This window comes from Copidosoma floridanum, unplaced genomic scaffold, assembly GCF_036245765.1.
Source record: "Copidosoma floridanum isolate Cflo_tuat_1 unplaced genomic scaffold, Cflo_Japanese_pri ptg000020l, whole genome shotgun sequence".
Taxonomy (NCBI): domain Eukaryota; kingdom Metazoa; phylum Arthropoda; class Insecta; order Hymenoptera; family Encyrtidae; genus Copidosoma; species Copidosoma floridanum.
Window position 1 is genome coordinate 889,830 of NW_028321897.1, and position 24,225 is coordinate 914,054.

At 31.6% G+C, this 24,225-nt stretch overlaps 1 pseudogene; it reads left to right on the forward strand.

Annotated features, from left to right (window-relative positions):
* LOC149374290 (uncharacterized) lies at positions 1 to 24,225 on the forward strand (annotated as a pseudogene).

Sequence of the window (24,225 nt, forward strand, 5' to 3'; positions counted from 1 at the left end):
ATGTGCCAGTTCATCCAGATTCTTGAGGATTTCCAGTCGACGGAAGAGTACATCGATCTCGTAAGAGGCTGGATGAAGGACACGTGCAGTTTGGTGGCTGTCAGTGCAAGATCTGACGCGTCGTTGGAGCCGTCATTTGCAGGACGAGCAGCCTCGCCGAGCTCACCGACACTTACAACTGCGTACAGGTACAGGTTTGGCTGTTTTTCCTTGTTCCCTTTTTTTTTTTTTTTTTTTTTTTTTTTCTGTAGTCGATGCAATTGGTGGTAAATAATCGTGCATACGTGAGGTTTTGTTCATAGTTTGCGCTTAGGTGTTTTAGGGAGGTATAGTTATTGTCACGATTGGGTGTTGTGTAATTTAAGAGGGATGGAAAAAGAAAAATTGTCATTAGTAGTTGAACAATGAAAAATGCAAGAGGTATTTAAGAAATTGCTTCAAACTCCATTTCGTCCATAACTACATTTAGAACAAAATGAAAAAGTACAAGCTATATTTAATTAAAACGTTTTAAACATGCTATACGTAAGCAATGAAAAGTTTTATTATTGTATTTTAAATGGGTTGATTCAATTTTAAAAAATCCGCTGAGAGACTAAAATTTTATCGAAATATTTTGAGAAAAACTTTATACATTTTTACTGAATTGCTGAGATGAACGAAAATAGTTAATTATTTTTGTGTTTGATCACAATAATGTAAATAAAATATGAATTATATTTTTAATTCGTAACATGTTTTACTAAATTGGATACGTATTCGATTAATTTTGTTTTAGGTAAAAAAAAATGTTTTAATTTATTGAATAAAAATTTTATCAAATAGTTGTTTCGATTAATTTGAAAAATTACATGTTGACATACACTTTGGTGGTAGTTAAAATGTTGTTGTTAATCTTCACTATTCAGAATAATTTAATTAAAACACATAATTAGAAAATACTCAGAATTTTATAAGTAATGATGTATAATTTTATATTAATTTAAAATAACAGTAAAAATAAATAGAAATGTCTCACGAGATTTTTTGCTACAGTTTCAATAGTAAATACATTTTACTATTTCGAAGTATATCAAAATAAAATGAAAAAAAATATTTAAGAGTGAGTGAAATTTTGTAAGCACTGCCTATCTATAAAAAGAGTTGAGTAAACACTAGTATCATCTTAACAGCATGACTATAAATAATTATTTTTACTTTGCTGCTTTAGTGTTGGAAAAAATCAACTTCTTTCTAAAATAAGAGGTAACTTATACATCAGAATACAACTATAATTGTTGATAAAAAATTCGTATTTTTTGTAGGTGTACGAAGGAAAAGCGGTGGAATCAATAATGCATCTGAGGAACGCATTGGCAACCGAAGTCAAACTTTACGAAACATCGGGTCATGCCACCTACCTGCAGATTCACGTCTTGTACGCATACCCCTCGTAAAAGGAAAAAAGCGTTGGTCAAGCCTTAATGGAAGCTTGTTGCTATCTTGCTTTAAGTATGCAGGTAGATATATTTTTTAAACATTTTTTTTGGTTCTCGCTTAGACTGTTTTTGTTTATTTATGAACGATGAACTTCTTGATCTGTAAGCTTTATAGGAATCCTATTTTAAATAACCATTATCCACAAAATTTTTACATGAAAATTATCAAAGAAAGAAATATGTTAACACCGATTTGTATTGAAAAAATTTGGAAAAACAAATAATATTGTAATACGAAGGCAGTAGCCGGTAACACAATTTTTTTCAAGATACCCGTGATTGCTGGAATATTCACCTCTAACGAAGATCAATTTCTCGCTGAAAACATCGGATTTTTGCGGCTAGCAGAAATGGCCTATCATAACTGGTTGATCGATGACGAAGTCGTCTTTGATGATCCTGGCGTGGGTAACTATTTAAGAAAACAGAAAGGAAAACAATTAGAATCACAAAAAAATATTACGGATGCGATAAAAGCAAACATTTTTAGGCTAGCAAAGATTGGTGGCCGTGATAAAAAGTGCTTAACGTTGTTACATATTGACAATACGTGTGTTTAATATATCATTGATGTGGGAATGATGTCATGAATATTTTTTCATTCAACACTGATGATTATCAAAAATAACATTTTTTGTAATAAGCTAAAACTTTTTAAAAGTGTCTTCGAAAATTTAAGACGTCTCTACAATGTTGGTGTACTTCTTAAAATGAAAACTTATCGGATGAATAACTTATTGTACATATTATTTTTGAAAGCCAATAAAATGAATCTTATTTCTTACCTTTAAGTTAACTATTTACTCCAAATATTTATTAACTTCCTGAAACTTAAACATATAGTAACTTAATTCTACTTAAGTTGTTACTCAAGATATTATATTCGCAATTTTAAAAGTACAATGAAAAATTTTATTAAAATAAACCAAAAAAATTATTTTGCTTTCACAGAGAGAGTTTTCATTTCAGCTCATGATTTTATGAATTAAAAATAGGTTGAATAACAATTATTTTTTTAAAGAATCATAGGAAGTGTTACGCCCATTCATTCAGCTACTTTAACATTAAGAACTTTGTTTTGACCTACAAACGTACGATTTCATGGAGTTTTTGGTTTTAATTTTGTTTGTTATTTTAATAGGTCATTTATGGTAGAAGGTTATATTTTCAAGTACTGTCCATAGTCAAACTCCTAACCACACAAAGTAGGTGCAATCAGTTGTGGATCGTACTGACTAACGAAAATACACCTAAAAAACAATTGTACTTTTAGAATTGTTTGCCTTTAGCTTTCTGCCAAAAACGCTATGCATTCGAATTTCGATTTTTATGTTTATTTAGGAAAGTAATAATAACGTCTCACGTTCCGACAAAATTGTCACCAGATAAACGTTAAACAGAAAAATATTCATGGACTAACGAAAAACTAATTCACGATTTTCTATACGAACGAAAAAGCATACATTCGATGGATGCCCTCAAACATAAAAAAATATACTGCTTGATTCAACGTTAATAAATAAACGTCAAACTACAACAAAACATTCAGGTCTTAAAAAAATCTAATATAAATACATTAGAGACACAACTCCGCAGTATAGGGTAGAAAAAATGGGATGGTCATACTGAATGTATGCAGCATGTACGTGCAACAAAAAGGAAATATCAATTCAGTTTTTCCCTCGCTCCAATATTAACGTTTATTCCATATTTTGTGCTGAAAGGTCTTGTCTTTTTCTACCAACACAGCACTCCGTGCGATTGATGGCCCGAAATTCAAAAGAGACACCAGGACACCACTTGACGAAAAAAAAAAAAAAAAAAAACCAAACACACGTAGATTCCTAACTAATGAAACTGAATATATTATTTGTATATAGTACAAAAAAGGGTAAAATTTGTAACGTCATCCTCAATACCCGCAGTATTCACACGGAACAGTTAGGGGAAGTCCCGTTGTCTTCCTAAGCTCAACTGCCTAGTGCTGATTACAGGTCTCCCAAAAAGATGGGCATCGAGATTAGAAATTAGACATCAGAAAACGAGGGCGTAGTAGTGGAGCTTTACAAAAATGCAAGTGCCTATGCGTGTCATTCACTCGAGTTGATATCACAGGAAGAAAGGGGGGCTTGTGTTATAGAGTATTCTCTTTTATTGATTGTCTCTTTGTATTTAGAAAAAACGCCTTGTTTTAAGAGCATTTATGTCAAATGATGCAGTTTCCGATATCAATGCGCGTAGAGAACATGTAACAAAACTTAAAGCATTTTTTTCGATGAGTAAGTTCTAAATTCCATGTATAGTCACTGTCAGGGTTAAACATGCGGTATACTTTCGCTTACTAACATTTTTGCTTTTATCATGATGTTGTGTATCATGTAATAATATATATATATAAGAAAAAATTATAGTTGCATTAACTTGATTAAACCTGCATAACAGGGAAATCGTTGTTTACAGTTATTTTTTTGTCCTAAACGCTACGAGACAGATTAAACAGTTGATGGATTCATGTCATATTTTAAGAAATTATAAGTTACAGATGAGAATTAAACTTTAGCGTTGCACTTGTATCATACAAGTAACAGCTGTTTGTTGATTTATTACCTTTTAAAGCGACAATCAAACGCCTCACGAAAGAATACTAGATTCTTTAGCGTTACGAGTTTTTAAAAATCTAGCTTTACTGGATTTTATTAATCAGTCTAAAAATTGGGAATGTAACGCACTATACGAAAATTAAACTTATATATTAATACATAATAATCTTACTGTCATATTTACTTTATTTGAAACTCACTTGTGTATCTATGAAAGTAAATGATAATTATATCCTGATATACATGAAGTATGCATTTAGATAAATAATTTTGGAAATTCCGAAGACATCAAATAGAATGCACTAATTCATTACTGTTATATAAAAGTAGTGTTCGTTTTAAGTCAATCTAAAGAGTTTAGTTTGTGTTAGATACGTTTTATAATTAAGAGTAAAAAGTAAACTATCGTCATATCTGTTATACTTGGAGATTTAAGCGAATTTTACCAAAAAATTTGATTGTAATGACCTGTAGTGAAAATGTCATATTTTAATCAAGCTACGAATAGAAAATGGTTCAGAAATTGGGTATTTTTATCTTTATAATTATTTTTTTTAAATCTTACGCTAGAAGTATCGTAAAATGATTATTTACTAATAGTTAGCGCACACCTTAAACTAAAAAGAATGATCGAATCAACAGTAGGAGAATAAGTAATATTATACGATACATGATACCATACTGTAATGCCATATTTTTTAAGTTTAACATAAATAACTTATAGTAGGATTAAATAATTAGTTAATAATTAGTAGAAATAACTTGAAGATTATTACACTTTATGAATTTATAAATAAGAATTTTGCAATATTGCACAATATTATAGAGGAAGAAGAGCGTGAACAAAAACAATAAATGTTTACGCAAAAAAAAACAATTTAGCAAACTTGTGTAAAGGAGGAACAAGGACAGGGCTTTTGTTTCTCTTCACCCTTTTTACTCCTATATAATAAGAATCTCACATACAACACAAACAACATTACACGAAAGTTACTCTAACACAAACATACAAACTAAAAAGGAAATCGCCATCGAGGACGATAGCGGTGCGGCCTCGGACGTGTCACGAACGATATCATAGCTACACGTAGGTGCGACCCCTTCTTCCGAAGCCTACTACAGATGATTGTAGTTGGAGAGAGCAAAAGGGTAAAGCAGATAAGATGCTTAAGGGGGCTCTCTCTGGCTGGAACCGTCAAGGACGAAGGTCGTACACACGCAACGCGTTCTTCTCTCGTTTTTGCATTATTAAAGACGTTGATACTAGTTCCTCAACGATTAACTTCGTGCGCACCCCAAGACCATAGAATCCTACGCAACTAGGCTATCATAGTTTAAATATTTTTTAACATCAACATAGCGCTTGTTTCAAGTCTTAGTTGTATTATTATTTTTTTCTTTTTTTTTTCATTTCCAGATTTGTGACTAAAACATGGTTGAAAAGTCATAAATAATTTTAGTACATGATTTTAATCGATTACTATAAACTCAGGCAAATTTTAAGTTTTTTTAGCTACACTCACTAATAATCTGAAGATAAAATGATAGCCTGTAAAGTGCATGATGTATTTCAACAAAAATAAATTAACTAAGTAATAATTTTATGGAACAAAATTCTAACGTTTTCATTAAAGTTTAAAAAATTATCCAAACCGTTACAGTAAATACAATCAATAATTTTATCTTTAATTTCTAGAAATGATATAATACGTTTAATATAGCTGTACTCGTTTTGGTGCTTGAGTAGTCCTTGATATTTTAAAAAATTAAAAAAGAATGACTTGCTTTGCAATGAGACAGACTTTGCAATTGTATGACAAATATACATATTTAAAAGGTTAACTATGATAACAATTATTCTGAAAGTGACTTTCATAATTAAATGCTACGTACAAAATTGCTTGAGTTTTTTTTAATAATAACTACTGATTTATACATAGTACACTGATTATATTAACAGTGTGTCTGATAAATAACGATTATGTTTACAGATAGACATATTACGAAAATCTTTGTGTTCAAAGCAAAAGTAAAACAACTTATTAATGATTTTTAAATTTTTCAAAATACTTTTGTAGTAAGATTTGAAAGTGTGAGTACTTAGAATCTTCAAATATGTTGGAGTTTGAATTACTGCTCAATCAACTTCAAACTCCGTATTTATATTTCAATACAAGGTGGGTACACGATCTGGGAGATACGTTACGACGGAACCGGTCTTTTGCTCATTTGTATTTGTTAACAGCTTCGAATGAAATATTTTGCAACAAACCACTAGCGAATGTTCCAAGTGACCGGACTACTCAAAAGCTTAAAAAAGAAATACTGCTCTTTGATCTTAAGAAGCTTAACGATTTTCAGAAGTTACTGCAGATTTTATAAAATCGAGTTCATTACAGCCCATCCGGAAGAGTTTCAGTGGCTATCCATGAGTTCAAAAATGCATACGGAATGGTATGTATGGTAAAAAATGGGGAGAAAAATAAAATTTTAACAACAACATAAGAATTAAGGAAAACCTACAAAATCAATTAATGATGGATATATTAATTTTCTAAATTGAAATTTAATATCAACGGTAAATTTAGATTATTTATAATCATAATTGATAAATTACCTTCATACAATATCAATATTCATAAACCATTAAATTAGATTTTTTTCATGACTTTGAGATGGTATATTGAAAAAAAATAGAATGACAATTCTGATACTCATTATAAACATTCATACCCCCTATTTTTATTATTAAGTAGGAATTTATAACAATTTGTCTGCAGTTATATAAAATTTCTTTATGTAGCTAAAAGAAAGACAGATGGCTTTGAAAACTATTTGGAAAGCATTGTCACAATTTCACTAAAACAATTTATTAAAATTAAGGTATCATTGCTTAAAACAGTATTCAAGTTTCGTAAGACTTATAGAATGGATTAATATTAAATACATAAACACTCAACCTTTAAGTAAAATAACAGTAAATTCAGATTATCTGATCTTAAATTTTCAATTTCCTTAATACAAATCAATTTTCATTAGCCAGTACATGCAAAATTTTTCATTACTTTCAGACAGTACAATAAATTATGATATAAAAATCAAAGAATAATTACAAATACTTTTACCTTCTACATTTATTATTGAGTGAAAATTTTGAAAAATTTAATGGTAAATATATCAAATTTTATTAACAAAGCTGAAAGAAAAACGAATGTGTTTGAAAAGCATTTAACAAGCATTGTTACAATTTTACTAAAATAGTTTATTAAAATTAAAGCATTATTTCTCAAAAAAGTATATAAATTTCGTAAGACTTATAGAATAAATTCATATTAAATTTTTAATTTCCTTACTACAAATCAATATTTATAAGACTGTACGTGAAAATTTTTTTATCATTTCTATACAGTTTAATAAATGATAATAATGTGAAAATTAAAAGAATGATTACAAATATTTTTGTCTTCTACATTTATTATTAAGTGGAAATTTTTAAAAAACTATTAGCAAGAGTGTGAAATTTAATTTACAGAGCTTAAAAAAAAACAAATATTTTTAAAAAGTATTTAACAAAAATTGTCACATTTTTACTAAAACAATTTATTAAAATTAAATTATTATTGCTTAAGAAAGTATTAAAGTTTCGTAAGACTCATGGAATGAATTAATATTTAATATCAAAACTGTCTTACTTTAAATAAAATAATAACAATAATGGTAGATTATCCAATATTCGTAAATAAATTTTCCTAATACAAATTTATATACCTATTATATTATCTCACCACGGTCAATATGAGATTTCTTAGGCCATTAAGCTAGAAAGTATTCAATATGCAACCATTTACCAGAGTACACATGCATGTATTTTGAATCATACAATTTCAAAGACTTTATATTAAAATGCAAAAAAATTGATACGTTCTAGTTATAATTTGGATACTGTCGGGAATATGAACATCTTCTATACTCGGTTGTGTTAGTTGTGCCTACTCTTTCATCCATTGGTACCGCTGAAGTTGTTTAATCTATTTTCTTTTTTTCTGCATGGAGCGAGTATTCAATTTATCTATAGTTTGTTTTTTATTTGGTCTCTAAGCTCATCTATACAATTGGTCTATTTAAATAGATAATTTCTGAAAAAACTCCTCCGTAAGAAAAGTATGTCTTAATTTATAAACAAGAATAAATTGTCATAAAACAGCATAATTACTTATGAGAGATATGACATGCAGGAAATGGATGCGTTCGATGTACTAAAACGATACGTTAACAAACGGTACATTGAAGTCGAGTGTATTTAATATAAAATGGTGCGCCATATCATAGACATATATAATAGACCGCGCATGGCAGCCAAGTCACTGCAGTCTATGGCGCCATATTAATGCGCAGTAGATTGGCAGGAGAGAGTAACTATAAGCTTGGTAAACGAGAGGTTGAGAGTTGAGAGTAGGCTGTGCGAGCGCGCGCATTTATTTGCTTAGCTGACCTGTGAGCCTGCACACGTATACCAAGAGTCAGCTACTGATCGTGCTCTGCTTTGGCTTTGTGTATAACGTGGTCTAGTCAAAGAAGTTACCCGCCAAAACAAGTGATCTATCTACAATCAAACGGTTAGTGAAGAAGTAACATAAGAAGCCAGCATCAAAGTCATCTTCAACGACTACGGTAACTATCAGGTATTGTTAACTATTTTTTCTTTGATAAAGTAATGATGGTATGGAGTATTTTTTGAAGACATTAGATAGAATTATGTATGTGTGAACGGAGAAAGAGAGAATGATTATATGAACCAAATAACAGACAGGTACTGTTTTAAGATATCCTACATTTTGGTGCCTAATAAATTCTACACGACAAAATTATTCATTTCCTAATCCTACGAAATTTTTATGTAAAGCAAATTTGTACACAAGAACAAGCTTTTACCCAGTAAAGTGTAGAATTAGTGTATATTAAGATGATGAAAAAAGCAGAGAACCTGTGAGGAAAAGTAGAATGGTTAAACGTGTTAGGTAGTATATATATGTATATATATAGATACATATATATCATTCACATGTATTCGATTCCTTATAAACACAATATAATAAACAACAAACATAATAAAATAGAATCACATCAATTAGATAATTGTTTTCCTCCCTTAGTTTTGCATATCTTATTTTACTAATATATAAAGCAAACTCGCTAAAACTCTTGTAATCGCTAATCACGAAAACTACTGAACCGATTTGAGTAAAATTTTACAGATTCTAGATAATTATGAGATGGTTTTCGCATGGTTTTTTTTTTGAAAAAGTTAGTAAAAACAGTGATAAATAAGCTCAAAGTTTTACTAAAATAAGCTAGCTTTAGCTCAGTAGGATCCGCTAGGTGGCGTCGAGGCAAAATTGAAGCCACCTACAGTCGAAGATAGTGAAGAGTGGTTATAAGATGCCCCATCGAGCTCACGATTATTGTAATCGTTCATTGGCAGGATACCAAGAACAGAGTTGTTAATTGTGCAGCTAGGCATCCCGACTACTGTTGACACTCTTACTTCATGGGCAAGCAAAGTATATCGGTTTTCACCCCGGATCGCCAAGATAACCGAGACCATGGAAAAGCATGCGTCCAAAATGTCAATGTCTTTGGTGAAATACTAGAAGACGTATCCAGCCAAAGAACAACCTGCTCAAACACTTCAGAGTTTTGTGGCCGTTCAACCATCTGGCCTGGTGCCGTCAGAGAATTTTCTACTTCAAATGCAAGTCAGGGAAGACAGCCCTAAAGAGTACGGGCAGCCACAACGGACTCCTTTTTAGTGGTCGTTCCAACGGCATACCTACAGAGAGGGTATTCTCCAGACCCACTTTCCTGCCTAACGATGAGCGATTGGTTATTCGGAAAACGACCTGAAGACGCGATATTCTTTAGTCAGCGGCGTAGGGGTAAACGCACCATCTACCGTACACCCGTAAATTCACTTTATTTTGTTACCATGATTTTAAGACAGTTTGATACTAAATATTGACTCAGTAAATTTTAAATTGTTATTTAGGATCTCAAGAGAGCACCGAAATTTTTTTGAGGTGTTACAGCTTGTTAAAATGATTTTATAATAAAAATATGAAATAGAAGTCGTGTTCCTATTTCCGTACTGCCGTTCTCATTACCGGACCCCATCTACCGTACGCGTTCCTATTACCAGACCCCATTCACCGTTTGACGACAGATTTGACTATAACCTCACATTTTTGTTTACAACTGCATATCGATCTCAGTGCCTGCTACATAAATCACGATGAAAATGTCAAAAGCAGAGAAAGATGGAAAATTGAAAATCAAGGAAAAAACGCCAAGTCAATTATGCAATTCTAAAAGATAGCAGACAGAAAAATCAAAAAAGAAAAACAATTACAGAGAGAGAAACAAAGATAAGAAAAAGAAAATAAAAAATTACGAAAGCAAGAAGAGAAGTTACAAGCCATTGTAAACAGAAAAAAGTCTGTTGAGGAAGATTTAATGGACGAGACAGAAGCTATTGATTTGCAAAAGCAGATTGGAGAACTTCAAGAGAAGCAATTAAAACTAAACCAAAAAAGAAACAAAGATCCATCATGAGTAATTTTTGTAATGCAAGTTATTATTGAATAATTTTTGCCAAGTGACGTTTTATTTAGTATTAATAGATTTAATTGTCGTTAAGCTGAAACTAATTTAAGTTTAATTACTGCTTGTTTATATGAAATAACTTATTTGCATTTATTAAAAAAAAATTTATTCATTAAAACGATTTCTGTTTCATATCATGAGATATTATTGCTTTTAAATATTTTAATTAGACTGACAAAAATCAGTAAAAAAGCTTGAGACTATAAGAGTAATCAACTTACGATGTTATTAATATTCAAGAATAACTTGCATTACAAAAATTACTCATGATAGATCTTTGTTTTTTTTTTGGTTTAGTTTTGATTGTTTCTCTTGAAGTTCTCCAATCTGCTTTTGCAAATCAATAGCTTCTGTCTCGTCCATTAAATCTTCCTCAACAGACTTTTTTCTGTTTACAATGGCTTGTAACTTCTCTTCTTGCTTTCGTAATTTTTTATTTTCTTTTTATTATCTTTGTTTCTCTCTCTGTAATTGTTTTTCTTTTTTGATTTTTCTGTCTGCTAATTTTTAGAATTGCATAATTGACTTGGCGTTTTTTCCTTGATTTTCAATTTTCCATCTTTCTCTGCTTTTGACATTTTCATCGTGATTTATGTAGCAGGCACTGAGATCGATATGCAGTTGTAAACAAAAATGTGAGGTTATAGTCAAATCTGTCGTCAAACGGTGAATGGGGTCTGGTAATAGGAACGCGTACGGTAGATGGGGTCCGGTAATGAGAACGGCAGTACGGAAATAGGAACACGACTTCTATTTCATATTTTTATTATAAAATCATTTTAACAAGCTGTAACACCTCAAAAAAATTTCGGTGCTCTCTTGAGATCCTAAATAACAATTTAAAATTTACTGAGTCAATATTTAGTATCAAACTTTCTTAAAATCATGGTAGCAAAATAAAGTGAATTTACGGGTGTACGGTAGATGGTGCGTTTACCCCTATCTCCCTCCTGTACGGTCTCCGTACACAAATATTCCAAGGATAAGAGTCAAGCTAGCCGCAGCTGGCTCTCCATTATAAGGAATTGCTGGAAATGTCAACACTAGCCCTTTTCAGGGCCATTATAAGTATTTACATTTCCTACTTAATCATCAATCTCAGTGGTTCTTTTAAGGGCCACCTAAGTTTTGAGTACCTTGCCAACAAATACATTTTTACTACTATTTCCGGAACTGTTATTCATCGGCTAAAAGACTATGTAAAGTTGGACACTATTAAACCAAGTCATTCACTGGCAGACGTCATGAGCGGAGTCGTTCGTCGCAATGCTGGGAACCCCAGTGACCGACGACCCTATATTATCCTCTTGACTCTAAGCATTTGACCAGGAATCACCGATCCTCTCCAAGGTCCGTGCTAGGAGACTCTAACAGCTATGAAGGAAAAATAAACTTGAGCCAACGGTACAGTCTCCAACGGGCAAGCATCACGAACCAATCTCTCCACCTTAGATCACCAAACCAACTGAGTCTACAAAAAGAAGATGCTTTAGATACCAACTTCGTTAACGTTATACCAGCTGTTGGGAAAGAGCTTCACAATCAGCTTCAAAGCTTTAAATGTTGTAGTTTTCCTCCCGATCAGTGTGGTGCTACAATAACAAGCCAAAGAAAATCATCCTGAGGTATAGAGGCAATCACGTTTTCTGGAAACTTCAGTCAAGAAAGAGCTTCCTTAAGATGCTCACTGGTCCTTTTAAAGGTCATCGAACGTCAAACTACCTTGCCAAAAAATATATTACAACCTTCTAAAGTTGAAAAAAAATGGTCTTTAGGGCTTAAGAAAGTCTTAACTATGCCAAAAGTAGCAAGAAGTCGAATCGGAAGGAAAGCTTCTAATGCATTGAATGAATAAAATTTTTGGCGTCAAGAAAATGACACTGAACATTTATCGAGATTAAAGTAGTATGAAAATCAATAAATGAAGAATTTATTAAGTAAGAGATCAGCTTTTTACTATAACCCTTGTAGTAATCTCTTGCATCTCCCAGATTTTTAAATGGGTAGAATATGTATTTGTATTTTGGTTGCGATAAAAGGCGTTGAGATTAAGCTCCAGGACTTTGTTGCTCTGGTAATAAAGTTGTGAGATAAGAGAAAAACTTTTTTTGTAATTATACATTTTTTGTGAGTTTTAAACCGATACAGCTTTGAAAAATAGCCCTGTTCATAGATTATACGGGAGAAACTGCAAATCAACTGCCTTTTAAGGCCAACGATTATTTTATGGCATAAGGAATGCACGGTACTTTTCAGCATAAGTACATTGTTTTCACTTTTTACAGCTTTTTACTTCACCAAATAAACTGTATGAATTTTAAACAAATATGTTTTTAATAAAAAGATTTTTGTTCTGAGAAGTGTCAGAAATAGGTGTGAAATTTTTAACTGAAAACGTTTCTCATTACATGTCAACACACTACTGTGTTTCATTTAGTGAGTCTCGGGCAAAGCCGAGATAAGGGGGCCGCTAGTTTGTCATAAACAAGTGTACGTAGAGCTGATTGCAAGTATTATTGTCAAACTTAAAATGCATTCACCTCTTAACTACACGGAGGATTATTGTCCTAAATAATCACTGTTCTCACGTGCAAGCACTGAAAACTTCGATAAAAATAAAAGAGCATCGTTAATAAGCATGTATGAACATTAAAGTATGATGTATGACACGTTATTTTTAACGTACACTGATAATAAAAAATTAAGGTGTGTGTGCACGGTTACTTTGCGTGTAAATATATCGTACATCGAAATTCTCGATGTACGACGCAGGATGCATCCAAAATCTCGGTGAAACTTAAGGTGCCGTGTAGGGTATTTTTGACACATTACAGGTTATGTGGCCCGTATATCATATGGTCGTGAGTTTATGTACCAGTGAATTTTTTTTGCCTTCGGTGTATACAGCAGTAAGAACATAAAAATGAGATAATGGCTGACTCTTTCGTTCAAATTCTACTACGTTACTGGAAGTGCGACGATCTTATAGCGTGTTTCTCAGGTATAGTATACATATACGTACTATTTTAAAAAAACGTTCCTGGTTACACACACGCATCATTAAAACTTTGTACCTTACAACTTATTGAAAAGTCAAACCCTTTCTTAAAGCTACGGAAACCTGGTAACGACATCGTGCGTGCAGGCTTGAAAGCTTTACCAAATCAGGTTTCAGGAAAAAAGTTTGAAGGTTATGTACTGTATGAGTACTTAAAAGGTTAATAATTTAATTTTTCCTGTTTGAAATATTACATCCCTTTTTTTTCTCCTTAATAATTAAAGCATAAACTTATTCCAAACTTACCTTTTTGCTTCAAGATGAATCTAATCAAGAGACGTTAAAAGTGCAGTCCCAAGTAGAGTTGACAATGAAGTCTACAGTCAACACTATGAAATTATAGTTCAAGTATAATAATTCAATACTGTTACAATAACACTGTCACAGAAAATTTATATTTTATTCAATCTATTCAAGTTGGAATATATTTATTAGAAATATATACCAAGATTAGTTTAAGAAATAGTGCATGTGTATCCTATTGTACTTTTTATTTGTCGAACGAACAAAAAAAAATGTTTCTATAGAGAATCAATTTTAATTTTCTAAATATTTGTTTAATTTATTAATAATTTGGATATAAAAAGAAAAAAAAATGTAGCTTCATCAATGGATGTAGGTTACTATGAATCTCAAAATAACTTTGAAGCCTGCACACGTGACATCATTCTGGGCATTTTTGACAAATAAAAATTATTAAAAATACATTTTTCTTAAGACTAGAGCCTTCTCATTGACGTTTGACATCGAAGCAAAACAAAAACTAGACATATATATATATATATATATATATATATATATATATATATATATATATATATATCGCCGGAGGTGTACCAACACACGGAGATTTCCGTGTAAAACGAAACTCGCTACTTACCTTTCATGCATGCAAACTTGCAACTCGACACCTTACACGCATGCATTCTTGCAACTTGCTAGCTTTCAAGCCTGCACGCATGATGTCGTTACCGGGTTTACTTAAAAAGCTTCCCGTGTATTAATAACTTTATTAACGTATCATAGTATCATGGTACAAGGATACAAAATTACAACTTGGGTAACCTTTATTCTTGACTGAATGATTATTAAGTGGTACTATTATTGTTAAAGATACACCTATTTCTATTTATACACATAAAAAAATTGACTGAACTTGAACTAAATACTTCCTCGTTGTCTGATTTTGTGGTTTAACAATCATTATTTTTATTCTTTGAACTTTTCAAATTTTGAAGCAAACAGCATAAAAGATTTTCACTATTGACTTGACTTTTCAAGTTTTTTTCGTAAACAACATCACTTTTTTTCTATCAGATTTTGGTTAGTTAAATATGTAACGAATTTTATACTCTTATAAGTGGATAATTGCTATCAAAATTATTGTCTTCTAGGACAAGCAAAAGTAACTGAGCGGACACCACCGCTTGCTTTTATTTCGAACATCAGCCTAGCCGTGTTGTTTCGTTGAACACGAAACATGCTCCCCCCGTTGCGAAAGTGAGAGCAAAGATGCAAAGTACGAGAGTAGCATGAGTGATGGGTTGTGTAATTGGGTGAACTCATGTTTTACAAATTATCGTGATCCTAAATATTAGGCAAGGGGCACAGCTTGGTAACGCTTCGGAGGTAGTCTCCTTGTGAAGTTTTGACCTTGGCTACGCGCACGACGCCATCGCTCCCAGGGCTGACCTCCACGACCTTTCCAAGCAGCCACTCGCAACACGGTTGCTTTAAAAAAAAACCCCTTTTTTTACTGTCCTGAACTACAACGCTAGCTGCCGATTTTTTTCCGTTGCCAAGGTGACGACTGCATGTTCCAATGACATCTGAGCGGCCTCCACCGCTTGCTTTTATTTCGAACATCAGCCTAGCCGTGTTGTTTCGTTGAACACGAAACAATATCTTTTCTCCCCCAAAACTATGAAAAAAAAAGAGTACTTTATCGAAAAGTTAAGAAGTTTTAAAAAAGTATTTGGCACATGTATAGTTCAAGAGAAAGCAGGAAATAATGGCGTTGATGATTTAAATATTGTTATCGAACAGATTGCTCCGCAAGAAGCACAAGAGATATATTTACATATTAATGAGCAACAATTTTCAATAGAATCTCTTACAGTAGATCTAGCAAAACGATCCAATCAAAATTGCGACACTAATGATAGAGACGAGTTTAATAAAAATACCAATGATGATTCTCAAGAAAAAAACATTAAGTGTGGAGCTGACAGTGGCCGCGATGATGTTAAAACAGACGTGTGTGTTAACAAAATAGATAAATTGAAGAACATTGCCGAAAAATATCCAACAAGTAATTTTTAAATTTCTTATAAAAATTTTTTTACCCGAATGTGCATCATCGAAAAACTATTTGTCTTTCTTTTCAATTTCATAATAGTGCTTTTTTTAGCTTTGATATTTTATTTTATGTGTAACCCATAAAACCTTATTTATCATAGATTTTTCGACAGGGTTTCAAATAATTTGAATTCGGACACTATCATCGTATTACCATTCGTATCAAAATTTAAAAAAAAAAATGAATTAAAAATTCCAACAATAAATGCTCTCTACATTTATGCAAAGTTAATTAGAAAATCTAACTGAAAAATTATAATTTAAAATAATTTCTAGTTAAAAAAAGGCTAGCAACAGTTTTTTTGAATGGAATGAAAAACAAATTTGTAGACTACGTAGATGACGATTGCAATTAAAATGAATACATATCTGCACATCAGCAATACATAAATTTTTTTGTAGTCGTAAGGAGTAAAGATCTCTTTAAATTTCTTGCAAGCAATGATAACCACAAAGGCCAAATAATCCTTTACCACTACATAGAGACTGAAAAAGTCTTAAGAACGCCATTATGTGAAATAATGATATCATTTGAGATGAAAAAAAGTATTAATACATCCGAGCCATACAAGTAAGATATATTTAACTAAAATATGATAAATTTTCTAAAGTTATCTTGATTTCGACAAGTTGCGTCATGCACATTTAGCTGTATTCAAATTTCAAAAATGAGTATAAAATCAGAGAAACGTATAAAGTGCCCTTTGTGAAATTAGTTCTTAAAATATTGATAGATATTGAGTAATTCAGAGTAGTTCACAGTAATTTCTTCAGATTGTAGACCCGGCTCTCGAAATTTGTCAATATTTTTAAAAAATCTCATGAGTGTAAAAAAAGAAAGTTTCATATATTTAAAACCACAAAATAAATAACTAATTACTACGTTTTGCCGTTTTATAAATTTATTACAAATGTATGTGTGGCACCTAGTGACTCAATACTCTCTGGATAATTATGCAGTTTGTACAAGATCAGTTCATTTTCGAATTAAACATTAGTTTTTTAATTGTTGATAAACACGATTCAGTTGACTTGCTCTTTAACGTGTACCATGTAGATTGAAATTTCCATCTTGATTGTACAGTTATTGCATGGTGGACTGTAGTTTCACCTGTCTTCAAGTACAGATTCTACTTTATAAAAGAATGCGTGTGTGGATGTGCACACTCGTGTAACTACTTGTGTAATGATAAATTTTCTGTATTTTATTTTAGGTTAAGCAGTAAGCTATTAACTGAGTTAAGTGAATGTATCGTAGAACTATTCCCCACTGAGAAGAGTTCTCTCTATTATCAATCCTCTTCAGTGTTTCGTAACGGAGATCACCGAGAGCTATAAAACGCCAGTGGTGAACTTTTAAATGAGTATTACCGATTTCGAATACTCTTAGGTCATACAGTCAATATACTTGATTTAACAAATAAAAAGTCAAGTGAAACTATTAAAGGTAATACTTATAAACATTATGAGATAAGGTAGTGTATCTATAAACATCTTTGTCTACCAATAGTTGTAAATTCCTTAATATATATTTTTGAAAATCTAAAATTCATTTTTTTATTATTAAATACTACAATCTGAAATACAATTGAACATACTAAATCAAATATTTAGTCACGCACATAAAATTAATAGATACGAAAAATAAAAAAAATATCAATATGTAATACCTAGATTTTTGCCATTATACCTTATGAAAACTTTTAGATAGCAATAACACTAACAAGATAAATATTACTATTTTGCAATTATCAGCTGCTGATGATCTAAGCAAGGAAAGAAGAAAGGAAATTTTTCAGAAATATGTAGAAACGTTTAATTTACGTCATGGTAAAGATTGCATATACAAGACTGGCAGGGATATTTTTGAAGAATTTTGTATCCTCCAATCCACCTTAGCACCTGAATTGGTAATTACAATTCTTTAATTGATACTTGCCTGCACTTAAAATATAAACTACAAATCATATTTATTGCTCCTATACGTTGTTACCAACTATGTAATGATACTATGCATATTGCACTGGAACGCTTGCAATTTTACTATTTATAAATATTTTTTTACATATTTTACATTTTGAATCATATACAACAAAACTTTCTATTTTTTTCAGGTTCAAATAGACTGTAATCTAAAATTTGGAGGGGTACAGCCAACTTTCGAGATTCTTGTGCATCAAGTCATACTGTATGCTAAAAAACAATTTAAAGCTCTTAGCGAACCTCCCACCAAAAAAAGAAAAAAAAACGTGGACAGTAACTCGACCCTTAAAACTGGAGATACTATATTCGTTCCAATTAATTATTCCAATTTCGATGCAATAAGTCACAAGTACTTTTGTAGTGATTCTCGTATGTGTATACAATGGTTATATATGCATACATGTATATTGTACAAACATGATTAAATTAAACGTATGTCGATGATTACAGCGAATAAAGTGACAATTACTGAAAACGAAAAGACTTGTATATCAACCGTTTCAATACCAGAGTTTATTCCTCTACTTTTACCAAGTTTATTAAAGTATTCTTTGAAAGGAAGAAGTAACAGAGTCAATTGGAAACCAACACCAACCAAGATAGTTCGATCTTATGTATCTCACATTAAGGTACAATCATGTAATCTATATCATAAAGTATTGGAATAATTTTATAATAGTTAAATATGTCGTTCCACTGATTTTTACATAAAATTTCATAAGCTGTAAAGGACACTAATGTTAAATTTAAAATACAGTAGTAACTATTTACTCAACTGATGTGAAATTATTTAAAAAATTAATTTTTTTATGAAAAAGTTGTTTTAATGGGAGCGACGTTTAATTTTTACGCGATTATCATTTTTACTATTATTATTTTTAAGTATAATATATATGTCGATAGCTAGCACTCACTCTGATTAAATTTTGTGGTCACATCAAGATTTGGATAAACTGAGGGTTGCTACTAAAGAAAAATATGACAGCGTTGGTCTTACGTACCAACCGTACATTGTGTATTGTGGAGAACTAGGTTCGGTAACATGTTACCACGTTATTTTAGATAAGTATTTGTATGATTTTAACGATGCTTTCAAAGGCGTAAACTTTTGTTTTTTGCTATTTTTTTCGCTTAAGTTGGATTATCCGTATGCCTGTGGTCATTTGTGGTCTTTTTATCAGTACCACACGTATAATTTAAGCAAAGAGAAAAAAATGTTAGGGTTTAATTCAATTTCTAGCTTATCCGTAGAGTTAGAGAAAATGGTACCAAAGAGTTGAAGACCTCAATAAAAAGTGAAAGTTTTTTTAATTCTCCGCAAGCTTACTCTGGAGAATTTAATGTTTTCGTACCTGTTAACTATATTAAAGTAAAATTAAAAACTTGAGTTGTTTCTTTTTCAGAAACGTTTGGTTAAAAATTACATTACTAAGTACTTTATTATTTAAAAGTTAAGAAAAAGATAATAACTAGATTTATGAGAATTGTTATGGTAAAACGATGCAACTTAGAAAAAAAAAAATTAAATTTAAAACTGTTTTTGCAAGATTAAAGCGATGTATTACATATTTTCTAAAAATTGTATACGTGATTAGGTACTTTAATTAATATTTACTAAGAAATTACTCAAATACTTTGAATCTTTTTTATTTTTATTAATATATAAGAACTGTTTAAAACAGAGAGTACAGTTCACAAGTTTGATGTTAGCCAAAATTGTATGTAAGTATCATAAATAAAAAATTTTTTTATTAAAACTTGCTCTATCACATCTACTTCATTTTTAAAACTCACTTAAAAAAAATTAATCACTGTAGATTTATGAAAAAAAATGTAATGGACTTGGATCCTGATATTGTTAAGCTAACGTGCGAGTTGTACAGTAATTTATCTTTTTCTCGGGCAAATATTCAATGTATTTTAAATTTACTACGAGATTTCGTTAAAGATGTTTATAATCCTGCATTACTACGAATTCTACAGAAAAATTTGAATAATGCTGCCTCTCAAGAAGTAGTGACAGAAATAAATAGAACCTTTTATAAATTCAGGGATCCTTTTATTAATCACAGTAGCGAAATTAAAAGATGTGGTTTGTACAAATCCCTAGGCTTATATACAGATCCTGAAGAAAATATTGTTGCTGAAACTTTGCAATTGAAAAGATTGAAAACCGATACTATTCTGCATGAAAAATCAGTAATTAGCTACCACATATCAATAGAATTGTCCTTACGAAAAATACTGGAAAAAGATGGCATGTTTGAAGCTGTTCTGTCGTATAAAACTTCAGTGGAAAACGAAAAAAACGTTTTAACTAACTTTGCTCATGGAAAATCCTGGAAAAAAATCGTTAAAAACTTTCAGGGTAATGGCATTGCTTTACCTTTTATATTTTATTATGATGCTGTAGAGTTGGGTAATGCACTCAGCTCCCATGCAGGAAACAATCAAATTGGATGTGGATATGGCACGATGCCTTTTTTCCGCCAAATTATTCCTCGAAATTGGAGAGCATCATTGTCACAGATCTTTTTTACACAAAAGATAAAAAAAAGTATGGAAATAAAAAAATTTTTAAGAGCCTTGTAATGGAGTTGCACAAATTAAGATCTGATGAAATGTTAATTAAAGTTAATGGTAAGAGTCAACGAATTTATTTACTCACAAATTTAGTTACTGGGGATAACCTTGGCCTTAACGGCATCTTAGGTTTTGTGGAATCATTTTCAAACACTAGATTCTGCCGTGTTTGCTATATAGATGGAAAAAGTAGCATGACTCAAGTAGAAGAAAATGAAGATCTACTTAGAACGATAGAAAAGTATAATAGCGATTGTTGCAAATAATAAATTGTAGAAAGGCAGACTCTCTTTTTCTTTATGATTTTTATGCAAGCCTTTGTGAGTATTTCGACGCAGCTGCTGGAGTGGGCGGTAGAGCTAATGCTCAGAGATAAACCAACAGCTCAAAGTAGGGTTAAACGGCACTCCGTATACGTTCAAAACGCTGTTTTAACCTTCATGAACGAATTCACCAAAGGAAAAAAATAACTACGTAACTCTCATTATATCAGTAACATGGAATTTACAACCTTTTTAGGCTCAATATCTTTTTAAGTGCGAAAAAAAAATAAAAACAAGATTCCTCCCATAAGACCTGTGTTATTTCTCCTCTATATTAGTCATATATATACTGAGGTCACGTGGTAGAGGCATAATCCCAATAGCCGGCAGAGCGCTTGTATGCTTAAAAAACAAGGTTGCCAGGCAACCGCGATATTCTGTTTAAAACAGTCTTTTCTTTGTTTTCCGTTCTTTAAATAAAAAAGAAAAGAGAGCCTGGCTTCCAGTTCACTTTGTAACTTCGAGCTTGTACGCAATTGAAAATAAACGTTTGCTGTTTACGATTTACTCGCTGTTATTTTTTCTTCGGCGTAAGCCTTATCGTCAGCAACAGCGATGTTTTAAATATCGATACTCCAGCGACAGGGATAAAAGAGGAGTGCATCTTCAACGTCTTGCAAGACTATCACGTAATAAGTTGCATGACGTTTGATGTCATGCATGATCTATCAGAAGGTATCGCTAACTATATAATGGCAGACTTATTACTACATTTAATTAAAGAAAGCCTCATCGATATAAATTACGTTAACTGAAGGTTGACTTTATTAGATTTTGATTTTGCTAACCGACCCCCTGTAATTGATATAGAGTACGTCAAAAGAAATGGAAAATTAAAGATGTCGGCAGCGGAATCACTATTTTTTGCTCGGTATTTCGGATTTGTTGTAGGTAAAAAAATCCCACAAAATCATCATCTATGGGAAATTTATATATGTCTTCGACAAATTATCAGTATCGTGGCATCTCCTGTTATAACGAATGACGATTTAGAACAGTTAAAAGTGTATAGTACGGATCTTCTAAAATTAAACTTAAAATACTTCGGATATCTTAAGCCTAAATTTCATTTGCTGTTGCATTATGTTAGATTGGTTGTAGAAAATGGGCCTATAATAAAAACATCTAGTGACCGAATGGAGTCAAAACATCGAGAAATAAAAAAAATTGCCAATAACTCATCTCCAAAAGTAATTATTTTAAAAACTATTGCAACTAGATATTCATTAGGACAAATTCACTTAAGGTACACCAAATATAGTAATAGATATATTGAATGCAGAAAGGAAGTACCGAACGATCTAATTCATTTTTATTTCCCTAATGCAAAGAGCAAAACATGCTTCAATAGTGTTACCATCAATAACTTTGTTCATAAAAAAGTAACAGTTATTGCTATTGGAGTTAAAGAAAATAGTCCACGATTTGGTAGAATTGAAGATATTTTTGTAATCGATAAAGATATTCAATTCACTTTTAAGTCTTACAAAATGATCAGTTTCGATGCCCACATATTTGCTTATACTGTATTTTTAGATAATAATATCAGAAAATGTGGATATTCCAACTTAACATCATTATGTCCTTGTTTGTCCATAAACGAGGATAACACTATTTATATTGCCACCCAATATCGCCTTTGAAACTAAGTAATGTACAATGTTGCTTCTAACTTTTGTAAGCCTAAAAATATATATTGTATAAGTATAATGCATAAGTATGTAAAGTAAAAAATTGTCTTCTTTTTTTTATATATCTCCATACTCCGTAAACGTTAAGCTTGAAAATGCGATAATAATTTATGTAAACTCTGATTTGACACATATTACCGAACTAATTATAATTTAGTTAAGTAAAAAGTCAATTTTTAAAGTAATTAAATTAAGAGACACAATAAAATGTCGATAGACATATTACTGCATTTTTTAACTCCTATTATTGGGCAAACTACTGTTAAAAATAAAATTATTGATATCTTCTACCCTCGTTCGACTAAAAAAATTACTTCCTTTTTTTCCTTCTAATAAGGTTAAATGTATCATAAAAACCTACGTAAAAACGCATCATATGCATATGACCTTATTTCGTCGGCTTTTTTATGAAAAATAACATATAGCACGTGTATGTTAAGCGTAATGGATGCTGCAAGTCATTACCAACGTGAATGCAGTGCTCATCTTACAGTACCTCAAAATTCTAGATATACACTGAAACGTACACTGAAAACTTCGGTGAACGCTTAAACATACACTGAAAATTTCAGTGAATTCAAGAGTTCACTGAAAACTTTGGTGTATGTATTGTGACATCGAGATTAGCAGTGTATGCCCGCAATATAACCGTTTACATACACCTTAATTTTATGATGTCGCATACACTTAAAATGTTTGTGTCATACATCGTACTTTTTGGTTGCAACACATTAATGAACGAGGATGCTATTTTAAGAATCGACTTTCATTTGGACGATAATCCTCCGTGTATGAGAATACACTAAGCATCTATTTTGCATGTCAAGATATCTTTTCACAGACATGTTTGTCGTAGTCCACGCACCTATCGCCAGACAAGTTGTAGATACTTCCAAACGTTTCTACGTACTATGAGAGTGAATCTTTGCTGTTACTCTTTTAGGGCCTATGCACTGCCACTCTTATCATAAAATAAAGAAGCATGTAAATGTATCATAGATCCTACATACATTTAGGCTTATTGTTTATTAGTTTGAAATTCCGACTCTCCTAAAAAAAAAAACGAATTGTATTGTCAATTGAGCATGCATGATACTTTACCGGTAAATTTTATTTTATAAGTATAGGTGCAGTGCATACACACTAAAACTTCCTCTTTTTAATTCGAAATAACAGTTGAAGGGACTGCCATTTTTAGGCGAGTAGTTGCCCACAAAGTCAGATCAACATAAGTTCCTTAAAAATTATTCTTCGACATAAAAACTGAGCTTATGCTACAATCTTGTCTCCTCTAAATAGGCTATTTGAACTACCCCGTACAATATACTAGCACATAGTTGGTGTTCCGTCAGCAGCCGAAAATGTCGTCAAATTAGGCGCAGAGAAGCGGCGATAGCAGCGCCGGAAGAAGAGCTGGCGGACGAACAAAAGAAGATAATAGAGAGGGAAGAAGAAGAGTCGAGCAGTGAGCAGAGTGTCGTCGACAAGTAG